The 14485-nt window shown below is 48.4% G+C and overlaps 1 protein-coding gene across 1 annotated transcript in view; it reads right to left on the bottom strand.

The window, feature by feature from the left end:
* ZMYM5 (zinc finger MYM-type containing 5) overlaps positions 1-8801 on the bottom strand; it is a 46505-nt gene extending 37704 nt beyond the window's left edge. The window contains exon 1 of the mRNA XM_079773673.1: positions 7555-8801. The gene's annotated coding sequence lies outside the window, so the exon portion shown is untranslated. The remainder of the gene's footprint in view (positions 1-7554) is intronic.
* Between the last annotated feature and the right edge of the window lie 5684 nt (positions 8802-14485).

Below are 14485 nucleotides of genomic sequence, written 5' to 3'. Positions count from 1 at the left end.
TCAATTGTAGAAGGAAAATAAATTCCAGATACCAGGGCCTCCGCTTGGGTTGCCAGGGGGCGTGGCCAGCCTGCAAACCACCACAGGCCTCTCGCTCAGGCCGCCCCACGCCCCAAGGGAATCCCACCCTGATCAGGGACAACTTTCAGGGCAAACCAGCTGGCCCCCACTCCTGTACCAGGCCTCTATCCTATCTAATAAAAGAGTAATATGCAGATTGATCATCACTGCAACACACAATATAGCTGCCCCCATGTGGTCAAAGATCCTGCCCCCATGTGGACACAAGATGGCCACCACAAGATGGCCAGCAGGAGAGGGCAGTTGGGAGGCACCCGGCCTGCAAGGGAGGGCAGTTGTGAGGGACCAGGCCTGCAAGGGAGGGCAGTTGAGAGGGACCAGGCTTGCAAGGGAGGGCAGTTGGAGGTGATCAACCCTGCAGGAGAGGGCAGTTAGGGGTGACCAGGCTGGCAGAGGAGGGAAGTTGGGGGCAAACAGGCTGGCAGGGGAGCAGTTAAGCATCAACCAGGCTGGCAGCGGAGTGGTTAGGGGGTGATCAGGCTGGCAGGCAGAAGCGGTTAAGGGCAATCAGGAAGGCAGGCAGGCAAGCAGTTGGGAGCCAGCAGTCCTGGATTGTGAGAGGGCAGTCGGACATCCCTCCAGGAGTTCCAGATTGGAGAGGGTACAGGCTGGGCTGAGGGACAACCCCCTGCCGTGCACGAATTTCGTGCACCGGGCTTCTAGTATAACTATATGATGAAATCTTTCTGAGCCACTTTTGCCATTTTGTGCAGTAATCTTCAAACATCATGCTGTGTTTTCTATGTAAAATTCTAGAAACGCCATGACCTAGGCATAATTTAATCAATTTTACAGATCAGGAAAGAGAAGCTAACTAAATTGTTCTGGATAAACCCAAATAGGACTTAAACTCAGGCTTCTAATTCCAGACTCCAAATTCTTAACCACTCTGTTATATTCAACAAACACTTCTTTGTACCTACTACGCACTTGGGTATGACAAAGGAAAGAATCTGGCCTTAGCTGGTTTTGCTCAGTGGACCAGTGGACCAAAATGTCTTAAGTTCGATCTCGGGTCCCGTCTGAGCGCCAGTAGGGGGCAAACAACCAATGTGTCTCTTATTGCAATGGTTTTCTCTTTCTCCTCCTCTCCCCACCCTTCTACCCGCTCCCAAAAGTCAATGGGAAAAATACCCTCTTAAAAAAAAAAGAAAAAATACCCTCACTTCTGAGGTGAGGATTAAAAAAAAAAAAAAGAATCTGGAGAAGTGAATAATCAATAAAGTAAGGCTCTTGCAAGTGAGATGTGGATATGTGCACAGGTGGGAGTAAAAGTGATCTTGAATAGAAATCACCTCTATTTCAAAGGCCAGAGGGAAAAAAGTAGGCATAACTGGAATGTATATTAGTGTAGAAATGATAGGTGGAAAACTAAGGTAAGTTTATCCATGCTGGCCTCAATTTTCTTAGCTAGAAATTGGAGAGTGAAGGAGGTGGGAACTGTATGGGGGTTGAATGTTTTAAAAAACTCACTTTATTCCATTTTAAACATCTCATATTGAAATATGTTAAGTAACATTTCTATACTAAAATTTTCCCAAGTAATTTAATTGATAATAGTTATAGTCATTTAATAGGTGCTATGTCAATAATATATTTAGTTAATGCTTACATGAGGTAGGAACTATTCTTTTCCCCCACTTTACCCAATAGGAAACTTAAGACTCAGAAGACAAGGAATCCGCATGGCCTGTCCAAGTCTCTAATGCTGGGAAGGATAGAGTCAGGATTCAAATCCAAGAAATCTGACTCCAGAATCTATCTCACAACCACTACATTATATGCAATTAATATATAAAACAATTTTTTTTAATCACTTCTTTTATTACAGTGAACTAGTTCATTTTCTTTTTTCTTTTTTTTGCATAGGGTGCTTTTTTAAAAAAATATATTTTATTGATTTTTTACAGAGAGGAAGGGAGAGGCATAGAGAGCTAGAAACATCGATGAGAGAGAAACATCGATCAGCTGCCTCCTACACACCCCCTATGGGGATGTGCCCACAACCAAGGTATATGCCCTTGACTAAAATCGAACCTGGGACCCTTCAGTCCGCAGGCTGACGCTCTATCCACTGAGCCAAACCGGTTTTGGCATGAACTAGTTCATTTTCAAAGAGTCAACATTCAAATAAGTCTATATCAAAGATGCAGAAATAATGAATCTAAGAGACCAGTATAGAAGGGTTACAAAATAAACACAAAAATTGGGATCATGGTCAACACTCCTTCAGTAAACTTAATATGTGGTTGATTTTCAAAGGAAAGAGGCAATAATTTAGCCTCAACTGAATTATGAAATATAAAAACGGTTATATACAAACTCTATCAGTCCTTTCTTCATTTGAATAAATGTAAAACAAAAAAGAACAATTTCTGGAAAAAAGCTATAGTCAACTGCATAGTAGACTCTTGTGGCTGCTATGTGCTTAGGACCTACCTCAATCTTCTCAAAGAAAATACAAAGGGCATTCTTTCTTTATGTTCAGCTCACTGCAGTCACCTACCTCTGAAAAAAGTTTAAGCCCTAGCTGGTTTGGCTCAGTGAATAGAGCGTCAGCCTGTGAACTGGAGTCCCAGGTTCAATTCTAGTCAAGGGCACATGCCCGGGGTTCCCAGCTCGATCCCCAGTAGGGGGTATGCAGGAGGCAGCTGATCAATGATCCTCTTTCATCATTGATGTTTCTATCTCTCTCTCCCCTCTCCCTTCCTCTCTGAAATCAATAAAAATATATTTTTAAAAAAAGAAAAAAGTTTAAGTATTCACCTATTTTCTTTCTTTCTTTTTTTAAAAAATATTTTATTGATTTTTTACAGAGAGGAAGGGAGAGGGAGAGAGAGTTAGAAACATCGATGAGGGAGAAACATCAATCAGCTGCCTCCTGCACACTCCCTACTGGGGATGTGCCCGCAACCAAGGTACATGCCCTTGACCAGAATCTAACCTGGGACCCTTGAGTCCACAGGCCGATGCTCTATCCACTGAGCCAAACCGGTTAGGGCAGTATTCACCTGTTTTCAAAATCCCACATTATAAAAAAGTTAACCACTACTAAAAGCCATTGTGTATTTAATTTAACCATCTAACAGTTTCTTAATTCCATAAACATAAGGCTACATAAAAGTTTTTACTATTTCTATAATATTATTCAAAAACAGAGAAAACATTATGGATTTAATAATTAGCTGTGTGCTACTGAGTTTTAGTTTTCTAAACTGTAAACTAAATGAGGATAATATATGACTCCAAGGTTTTTATTGAAATAATTGAACATGCCTGGACCATATGAAAGACTGCAAACAATGTTAAATCATTGTGCATGAGACAGTATTTACATAAATCCTTGGTCGATATCTTAGGATTTCAACAATTGTCTAATTAATCTTAAACATTTTCATAACTTGTGGTATCTCATTCATCTACAAATTATTTAATGTTTAATTAAATTTAGTTTTATATGATACAATGAAAATTAATGTAAAATCAAAGAAAAATCTACACAGAGAAGGTTGATACAAAATTATACAACAACTATCCAAAAAGGAAGAAACTAAGGCAGGACTCAAATGCAAATCTCTAGTAATGGATAAAGTTAACAGGATATCTACTTGGGGCTAAAGATAAAAGCTAACACAAGGATGATATATAAGGGTACTTTGCCCAATTGTACTTGGTTACTTTTAGTAACATCTCATCTCATAGTTGTTTTTATTATTTATTTATTTATTTTAAAATATATTTTATTAATTTTTTACAGAGAGGAAGGGAGAAGGATAGAGAGTTAGAAACATCGGAGAAACCAAGATGGCGGCATAGGTAAACACCTGAACTTGCTGCCTCGCACAACAACTTCAAAACTACAACTAAAAGACAAAACGGACATCATCCAGAACCACAGGAAGGCTGGCTAAGTGGAAATTCTACAACTAGAAGGGAAGAGAAAAGCACACTGAGACTCAGAGGAGCTGCGGAAGTAAAGTGCAGAGGTACGGAGGCGTGCACGCAGAGAGGGCTGGCAACTGAGGACGAGGCTGGCTTTTTCAAGCGGGAGGAAGAAACAAGCTCCCGACTGCTCTGAACTCCAGTTCCGGGCAAGACTCTGGGGACCCAGACTCATACGGAGAGAAACTGGACTGTCTGGCAGTGGGCGGAACTCGAGGGCGGCTTTCTCTCAGAGGTGCTTGCAGCGATTACCAAGGGACATTGAGACCCTGGTGCCACTTAGGGCAGGGCTGACGGGAAGCCATTGCTGTTTGCTCCGCCCTGAGACTTCACCCCATCCAAGCTGTGCGCAGAGGCTTTTGCATATGAATAGCCTGGTCCTTTGTAATGTAAACTTACCTAACAAACTGGAGCTGAGTCAGAAAGACCCAGAACATCCAAAAGAAGGCCCAAGGCCCCACAGCAGATTGCATTGCTTCACAGCTGGGCCTCATCTGGGCACCTCCAAAACCCAAACAAAGAAGAGGAATCTGCAGATCTCTCCGTAGCTCCTGCTGGGTGACCTCAGGCAGAGGCTAAATTAGCACCTCCTTGGAGATCCAATAGCCAGTGTACCCAGGGGTCAGAGTAGGACCATCCAGATTACAACTCCTCAGATCCATAAGGGACACACTCAGGGGGCAGACTCAGTGAGCGCCAAAGCCCCACTGAAGCAAGTCTTGCCTCATAAGGGTGTCTCCAGCACAGAAGTTCTCCCATCATAGACACAGCTGATCCTCACAGCCAATTGGCCTGGAGGTCAATTCCTCCCAGTGATACCAACAACAATCAAGGCTTAACTACAACAAGACTGTGCACACAACCCACAAAGGAGTGCACCAAGAGTGTCCGCATCAGGTAACTGGGGAGGCTGAGCCACTGGGCCCTATAGGACACCTAGCACACAAAGCCACTCTATCAACTCAGGGAAGCAGCCAAAATGCGGAGACAAAGAAACAGGTCACAAATGAAAAGAAATGGAGGAAAGCAAACGATGGGATATAGAGTTCAAAACCACGGTTATAAGGTTACTCAAGAATCTTCTAGAAAAGTCTGATAAATTTAGTGAGACCCTCGAGGATATGAAAAAGGACCAACTGGAAATTAAGTATACACTGACTGAAATAAAAAATAATATACAGAGATCCAACAGCAGACTAGAGAATTGCAAGAATCAAGTCAAAGATATGTAATACAAAGAAGCAAAAAACACCCAACCGGAAAAGCAAAAAGAAAATAGAATACCAAAATATGAAGATAGTGTAAGGAGCCTCTGGGACAACTACCAACATCTGAATTATGGGGGTGCCAGAAGAGAGAGAGCAAGATACTGAAAACCTATTTGAAGAAATAATGACAGAAAACTTCCCCCACCTGGTGAAAGAAATAGACTTACAAGTCCAGGAAGCGCCGAAAACCCAAACAAAAGGAACCCAAAGAGGACCACACCAAGACACATCATAATTAAAATGCCAAGAGCAAAAGACAAAGAGAGAATATTAAAAGCAGCAAGAGAGCCCTAACCAGTTTGGCTCAGTGGATAGAGCCTCGGCCTGTGGACTGAAGGGTCCCAGGTTCGATTCTGGTCAAGGGCATGTACCTTGGTTGCAGGCACATCCCCAATGGGGGGCGTGCAGAAGGCAGCTGATCGATGTTTCTCTCTTGACAGTGTTTCTGGCTCTCTATCCCTCTCCCTTCCTCTCTGTAAAAAATCAATAAGGTATATTTAAAAAAAAAAAAGTAGCAAGAGAAAAACAGTTACCTACAAGGGAGCACCCATACGCTTGTCAGCTGATGTCTCAACAGAAACTATGCAGGCCAGATGGGAGTGTCAAGAAATATTCAAAGTGATGAATAGCAAGAACCTACAACCAAGATTATTCTACGCAGAAAAGCTAACATTCAGAATTGAAGGTCAGATAAAGAGTTTCACAGATAAGAAAAAGCTAAAGGAGTTCATCACCACCAAACCAGTATTATATGAAATGCTGAAAGTTATTCTTTAAGAAGAGGAAGAATAAGAAAAAGGTAAATATAAAAATTATGAACAACAAATACTTATCTATCAACAAGTGAATCTAAAAATCAAGTGAATTAAAAATCTGATGAACAGAATAAACTGGTGAATATAATAGATTCAGGGGCATAGAAAGGGAGTGGACAATTCTTGGGGGGAAAGGGGTGTGAGGGGTGCGGGAAGAGATTGGACAAAAATCGTACACCTATGGATGAGGACAGTGGGGGGGGGGGGGTAAGGGCAGAGGGTCGGGTGGAACCAGGTGGAGGGGAGCTATGAGGGGAAAAAAGAGGAACAATTGTAAGAATCTGAACAATAAAGATTTATTAAAAAAGAGAGAGTTAGAAACATCGATGAGAGAGAAACATTGATCAGCTGCCTCCTGCACACCTCCTACTGGGGATGTACCTGCAACCAAGGTACATGCTCTTGACCGGAATCAAACCTGGGACCCTTGAGTCTGCAGGCTGACGTTCTAGCCACTGAGCCAAACTGGTTAGGGTTCATAGTTTTTTTTATATGCATGCCTTGGAGATACTGAGGGTTCAGTTCCATACCACTGCAATAAAGCAAATATTACAATAAAGAGTGATACACGTTTTCGTTTCCCAATGCAAATAAAAGTTATGCTTTCACTCTATAGTAGTCTATTAAGTATGCAACAGCATTATTTCTAAAAAAGGTACATAACAATTATATATAAATCCTATATAATAAAAGCCCATCGACCGAACAGCAGAACAACCAGAACGACCAGGTGACCAGTCGCTATGATGTGCACTGACCAACCAGGGGGCAGACACTCAACGCAGGAGCTGCCCCCTGGTGGTCAATGCGCTTGGCTGACCAGGATGAGCAGCATTCCCAGTGGGCTGATCCCCACAAGCCATGCCCCCCACCAGTGCACAATTCTGTGCACCAGGCCTCTAGAGTATATACAAAACTTGCCATTTTAATCATTTTTAAATGTACATTTTGGTGTAAGAGTTTTTTTAAATGTGCTTTTTAAAAGTTGCATAAAGGCATTTTACCTCCTGGGAGTACACCTGTGCCTTTCCTTTCCCTTCCCTCCCCACTCCCCCTCTCCCTTCCTCCCTGAAATCAATAAAAATATTTTTTTTAAAAGTGAACACCAAGTAGATTACTTTCTGATAACAAGGAAAAAATATTCACTTCATAATGGAAGGATCTGGTGGTCACTGGTCAGTATCAATTCAGTGGTTGATCTCGGAAGTATGTATTATGACAACTAGACTATCTACCTCCTGATGTGATGCTGATTGGGGACCAGAAGGGTACATAAAAGTAAATTTTCCTCAAATGTAAGACAGACGCATACAAAAAAATACTCTTTATATGAACTTTAAAACAAAACAGGAGAGTCAGATTTTTGTTAATCCAACAGTAAACAAAAAAATTTTTGTATTCATTGGAAAGAAAAAATAGTAAATGCAAAGCCTGTAAAATAGAACTACCTTTAAGTCCTATTTTGGAACTTTAGAGAATATCAGCGGTATTAAGTATCAATAGCACCCATTCCCAGCACTTTCCCAGGTGTCTGCCTGGCAGGGCTCTGGTGACAGGGTCCATCCAAGCAATTAGCTTTTTGCCTTCAAGATAACAAAGATAAGTCACACAGAACAACATTGTACTATTGCACTCAATGTATGAAACAGAAAAGCAGAGTTAAATTACTCTTAAGGGGGATATTTTCCTTCTTAATCTCTGCCAAAGCGTCCCCAGATTGGCCAGAAAGTAATTCCTGGTCCTAGAATGAGAAAAGATGAAAAACGGTTTAGTTACAGCCAACCTGGACGCTGTACAATTCCTACCCTGCAGAGGGACACAGAATAAAGGCGTTCAGGGCTCCTTTGCCCTCCCCATCCCCCAATGAAGCAGGGAAACCAGAATTTAAAAACGGGTATCGCCCCACCAGACAGAGCTGAGTCTGTTCCCTCCAAGTACAGAACGGGGGCGGAGGCGCCCGGCCAGCTCTAAGGATGGGAGCGGGGCGAACGCCGCTTCGACGCCAGCAAGGGAAATGGCAGAAGGGCATTGCTCCCAAATGGACCCACCGCATCCCGCCGGGCGCCGAGGTAGGAGCTGTGGACGTCGTCGCCACAGAGCGGCAATCTCCCACGTTGGTCCCCAGCGTTTGCCCCGGGTCCCAGACTTGCGACCCGTCCGCCACGAGAAGGCGCCCCATGAAGACCTGAAGGGGAGCGCAGGCCCTGGAGCGGACGCGGAACTTCGCCCACAAAATTGGGGACCCCAGGCTCTGGCGCAGCCCAGGGAGAGGGAGGACCCGGCGCCCCTCCCCGACCGCTCCCCCGACTGAAAGGAAAATGCCCGCGGCGTCCCCGCCCAGCGTCCGTGATCACCCGGCCCCCCGGGCCTCGCCCGCGAGCGCGCAGCCCTCAGGCCGCACGGGAACCTACTAGTCCCCGGGCCCGACGCGCAGCGGCCACAGCAGCCGCGCCGCAGGGGTCAGTCACGGGCCGGCGAGAGGCTCTGGAGGCCTCCCGCGCCATCTCAGCCTCTGGAGGCTGTCGGCGGGCCAGGAATGCAAAGGCCGCGGAGGTGAGCCTCACCGGTTCTGGCTGGTGGCTCCCCGGAACGAAGCTCCCCTCCCCGACCCACTGGCCCGGGCGACGCGCACTAGCCCACTCCAGGCAGTCCCGGGTTTAGCGCAGTGAGCGGGAGGCGGCGACGGCGCGGCCAAGCGGGGCGGGCCCCGCCTCCCAAGCTCCCAATGGCTGCAGTGGAGGTCCGGCCGGGGGCGCGTCCATTGGCTACCTCTGCCTTCCTTCAGGAATGCCTATAAGGGATGGCCCGTGGGGCTGTCCATCATGCACCGGTCCCACCCTCGGCCTTCGCTCCCCGCCTGCCGGCCGGGCCAGCTCCTCCCTCCCTCCCCCGCCCCAACCTGGTCGGTCGGGCCGGTCACCCGACCTGTTTGGCCGCCTCCCGGCCAAGAGCTGGATCCCTGGACTATGGGCGGGAAGGGGCTGTGTCCGGAGAGTCCGAGACCCTGAGGCCGGACCGCTTTTGCCCTCGCTCGGCCTTCGCCCAGCCCGCCGCGGCGGTGCCCAGCATTGTGCCCGGGAAGGGACGCCGCCTCGATGTCCCGGACGCCCTCCTGTCCAAGTCCTGGAGGCTGGAGGCGCCGTGCGGGCCCATGGGCTGGGGTAGCCCCGGGCCACCGGGTCGGGCGGCGGCGAAGGCGTCCCCGAGCGATCTGGGGCGGACGCACGTCCACCCGCGCCCCATCCCGTGAGGAGCACCGCCGCCGCCCGGCATGGCTGCGGGAGGAGACGGCGGCCTCCATCTTGTCGGGACCACTCGGAACCGGGTCTGTGGGGCTGGGCGACGCGTCCCCTGCAGACCCCGCTGCGATCCGCCATTCGGCCAAGGGACAGCCTGCTCCCGGCGTCCGCGTGGGGCCCAGGGACTGGAGACGGCGAGGAGACCCAGACACCGCTCCCACCCCAGAGGCCAAGATGGAGGCCCCGGGGGCGCACTGGAGCCTGACCCGCTGCGAGTCTCTGGGTGCCGCCGCCCGCCTGCGTCTCCCCCTAGCGGCGGAGTGGGATTTAATGGAAGTTGGTCAAACACCATATTATCATGTCTTGAAACACAGGTAACACCATTTAAGTAAAAAACAGATTGAGGCCCATTTGATTACTTCTGAGTACTTAGCATAAAGAGAAGTTTATTGACAAGCAAATCATCTAAGACAAAAGCATGCCCATAGATTGATGAGAGTTCTAGGTTTCTTGTATACACCGTGCTATATTTCATGGACATTGCTAATGTCACCAATATTTTATTACCAGCCCTCAATTATTGGTTGGAAATAAATGAAGCAACAAAACGTAATTCCAACATTTTCATAACTGTTATACATTCTAGTCATCCTTCTTGTGTTAAGCACCTAATAAGTGCAAAGCCAGAGGTAAGTTAAGTTGGTAGAGAAAAGCTCTGTAGATATAATTTAAAGTAAGGGCTGTCACAAACTTTAAATTGTTAGGGTAAGTTGCCACATGTCATGTTTTTTCTGAAGTACTGCCTTGCTCACCATTCTCTGGAATTTGATAGTCTTCAAAGATGAAAAATTGGTACCATTTCTTTTCCCTGATAATGGCAATTATCAGAGAATGTTGAAATTTTAGGACAACAGATGAACAAAATAGATCCAGAGACAGAAACATGGAACAGACTGACAAATCTCAGGGGGAAGGCAGGGGTGGGCGGGTGGGTGAGGAGAGATTAACCAAAGAATTGATATGCATATATGCATAACCCATGTACACAGACAATAGTGTGGTGAAGACCTGGGGAGTGTCAGTTGGAGGTGGAGGGGATCAATGGGGACATCTGTAATACTTTCAACAATAAAGATTTTTTAAAAAGAAAGTCTTAATCCCGGGTCCGGGTGAGGCCGTGCGCCCCTGGAGCCGGGTGAGGCTGGGTCCCGGGTACGGGTGAAGCTGGATCCCGGGTCCGGGTGAGGCCGTGCGCCCCTGGATCTGGGTGAGGCTGTGTCCCGGGTACGGGTGAAGCTGGATCCCGGGTCCGGGTGAGGCCGTGCGCCCCTGGATCCGGGTGAGGCTGGATCCCGGGACTGGGTGAGGCCGCGCACACCTGGGTCTGGGTGAGGCCACGCGTCCCGGGGCCCGGGTGATGCTGGGTCCCAGGTCCGGGTGAGGCCGCTCCCCTGGGTCCGGCCGAGACCAAACCAGAGGGAGTCGGACCTGCATTACCACCATTTGTCCACCATCCAGAGCTGAAAAGTCAGTGCCGACATGTACACATAAGGAACTGGTGGACATTGAAATTGGGTCTCAAAAGAACTGTTGGAACAGAAAGAAACTTACTACAGACTGATTCATTTGCCTGTCAGCATAACTATTATTGCTCATCTCACATTCGGTTCTTATAAGTATATTTCTAGTAACACGTGATCTCACTCATCTAGGGGAAATGATGAACAATATAGACTGATGAACAAGAACAGACCCAGAAACAAGGAGGCATCGATCGGACTGTCGGGCCTCAGAGGGAAGGTAGGGGAGGGTGGGGGTAGGGGGGAGAGATCAACCAAAGGACTTGTGTGCATGCATACAAGCCTAACCAATGGTTAAGGACAACAGGGGGGTGAGGGCATCCGTGGGGAGGGGTGGGGGATGGGAATGGGGGGATGAGGACAAATATGTGACACCTTAATCAATAAAGAAATTTAAAAAAATAAAATAAAATAAAAAAGAAAGTCTTGCCGAAACCGGTTTGGCTCAGTGGATAGAGCGTCGGCCTGCGGACTGAAGGGTCCCAGGTTCGATTCCGGTCAAGGGCATGTACCTTGGTTGCGGGCACATCCCCAGTAGGAGGTGTGCAGGAGGCAGCTGGTCGATGTTTCTCTCTCATTGATGTTTCTAACTCTCTCTCCCTCTCTCTTCCTCTCTGTAAAAAATCAATAAAATATATTAAAAAAAAAAAAAGAAAGTCTTCATTTGTCGTATCTAATAAAAGAGAAACATGCAAATTGACCATACCTCCGCTATGCCCACAAGTCTTGCCCCCAGCCAATCAGGAGCGAGTATGCAAATTAACCCAACAAATATGGCGGCAGCCACGGAGCTGAAGCAAGCAGGAGGCTTGGGTTGCCCCTGGTGATAGAGGAAGCCAAGCTTCCTGCCCACCCTGGCCTGCCCTGGCTTCCGCTCAAGGCTACAAATTTTCAATTATAGAAGATAAATAAATCCCATATACCAGGGCCTCCGCTTGGGTTGCCAGGGGGCGTAGCCAGCCTGCAAACCACCATAGGCTCCTCGCCCAGGCCGCCCCATGCCCCAAGGGAACCCCCACCCTGATCCAGGACACCCTTCAGGGCAAACCAGCCAGCCCCCACCCGTGCACCAGGCCTCTATCCTATCTAATAATCCTATCTAATAAAAGAGTAATATACAAATTGACCATCACTCCAACACACAAGATGGCTGCCCCCATGTGGTCAAAGATAGCTGCCCTCATGTGGACACTAGATGGCCGCCACAAGATGGCCAGCAGGGGAGGGCAGTTGGGAGGGATCAAGCTTGTAGGGGAGGGCACTTAGGGGTGACCAGGTTGGCAGAGGAGGGAAGTTGGGGGCGACTGGGCCTGCAGGGAAGGGCAGTTGGGGGGGACCCAGGCCTGCAGGGGAGAGCAGTTGGGGTGGAACAGGCCTGCAGGGGAGGGCAGTTAGGGGTGACCAGGCCTGCAGGGGAGGGCAGTTAGAGGCAATCAGGCTGGCAGGGAGCAGTTAGGCATCAATCAGGCTGGCAGGGGAGTGGTTAGGGGTGATCAGGCTAGCAGGCAGAAGCGGTTAGCGGCAATCAGGAAGGCAGGCAGGCGAGCAGTTGGGAGCCAAAAGTCCTGGATTGTGAGAGGGATGTCTGACTGCCTGTTTAGGCCCGATCCTACCAGGACCGGGCCTAAACGGACAGTTGGACATCCTTGAGGTGTCGCAGATTGGAGAGGGTGCAGGCTGGGCTGAGGGACACACCCCCGTGCACAAATTTCGTGCACCAGGCCTCTAGTGTTAATATATACTTCAATAAATTAAATGTCACACAAAATTCATTTCCTACATAGATTTTCTTATATTAAGATAAACAATGGCTTTTTTTAATTGATAGGATTTTTAAAATTGTTGTTGTTGTTAATCCTTACCCTAAGATATTTTCCCATTGATTTTTTTAGAGAGACTGGAAGGGAGAGAGAGAGAGAGAGAAACATCAACTATTTGCCTCCTGCATTCACCCCGAACAACTGGAGCCTGGGATCCAGCCTGCTACTGAGGTACAAGGTATGTGCCCTTGACCAGAATAGAACCTGAGACCCTTCGGTTCATAGACAGATGCTCTAATCCAGTGGTTCTCAACCTTTCTAATGCCGACCCTTTAATACAGTTCCTCATGTTGTGGTAACCCCCAACCATAAAATTATTTTCGTTGCTACTTCATAACTGTAATTTTGCTACTGTTAATGAATCGTAATGTAAATATCTGTGTTTTCCGATGGTCTTAGGCTCTACAGCAGCGGTTCTCAACCTGTGGATGGCGACCCTGGGTGGAGGCAGGCAGGGGCAGGAGCCAGAAGGGACACGGTGGCGCGGGAGGCTGCTACACGCGATCCGAGAGCTGTGGACTGCGCAGCCCTCCCCAGTCTGTGGCATTCTCAGTGCACAATTTATAATCTTCAGAGCTGCTTCTTTTTTTAACATATTTTTTTACAGAGAGGAAGGGAGAGAGATAGAGAGTTAGAAACATTGATGAGAGAGAAACATCGATCAGCTGCCTCCTGCACCCCCCTCACCGGGGATGTGCCCGCAACCAAGGTACATGCCCTTGACCGGAATCGAACCTGGGACCCCCCAGTCCGCTGAGCGATGCTCTATCCACTGAGCCAAGCCGGTTTCGGCAAGAGCTGCTTCTTTTTATTTGTAAAGTTTCACTAACTACTCCAGGAGAATGGGTAGCACCATTACGGGGGTGACAGGCCAGTACACTTGCTCAAGGCCATGAGGTGGCCTCAGGCTCCCGAGGACTCAGCAGAAAGGGGGGTGGGGCTGATTCGGAGAAACCGAGTCCAAAACTTAAAAGGAAGCTGGAGGCAGCAAGGGGAGGAGGGCGACAGTTGCGCAGGGGCCTAGAAAAGCTGCTGGGTGGGGGCAGCTGAGGAGCCTGGTGCCTCTCCTACAGGACAGGCTCCACATCCCTTCCTCCTCCTCCCCATGACCTGCCACCCCAGCTCTCCACAGAGGCCCCCCTGCTCACCCTCCTCCACAGCCCCCCCTGCCACCCCTGCACAGCTCCCCATGGCCTCACACAGCCCCTTCCCGCACAGCCCCGCCCTGCACAGCCTTTGGGGAGCTCCGCCCCCAGAGGAGAAAGGGGGAGGCTGCAGACAGGAGGTCGCAGGAGGAGGGGGCAGAGCAGGCCCCACCAAGTTAGATGGAGGGGAGGGAGGCTGAGACCTCACAGGACTGGGGACAGAGATGGGTGGGGAAGGAGGGCCCTGCAGAAGGGTTGCCCTTGGTTGAAGTAGAAATCCTGACCCCATTTTACAGACCCAGTGGAGTGTGTGTGTGGGGGAGGGGGGGCCCAGACAAAAGAGGGGGTGAGGGGACTGAATGGATGGAGAGCAGCGATGTTTGATTCATGGCCTATATTTTTGTTAATATATTTTTATTGATTTCAGAGAGGAAGGCAGAGGGAGAGAGAGATAGAAACATCAAAGATGAGAGAGAATCAATCTGCCACCTTCTGCACACCCCCTACTGGGGACTAAGCCCACAACCCAGGAATGTGCCCTTGACTGGAATCAAACCCAGGACCCTTCAGTCTGCAGGCTGTGGCACTATCGACT

Source organism: Cnephaeus nilssonii, assembly GCF_951640355.1.
Source record: "Cnephaeus nilssonii genome assembly, chromosome: 6".
NCBI lineage: Eukaryota > Metazoa > Chordata > Mammalia > Chiroptera > Vespertilionidae > Cnephaeus > Cnephaeus nilssonii.
The sequence above is the reverse complement of the archived record's forward strand: the minus strand, read 5'-3'. Positions and strand labels throughout refer to the sequence as shown.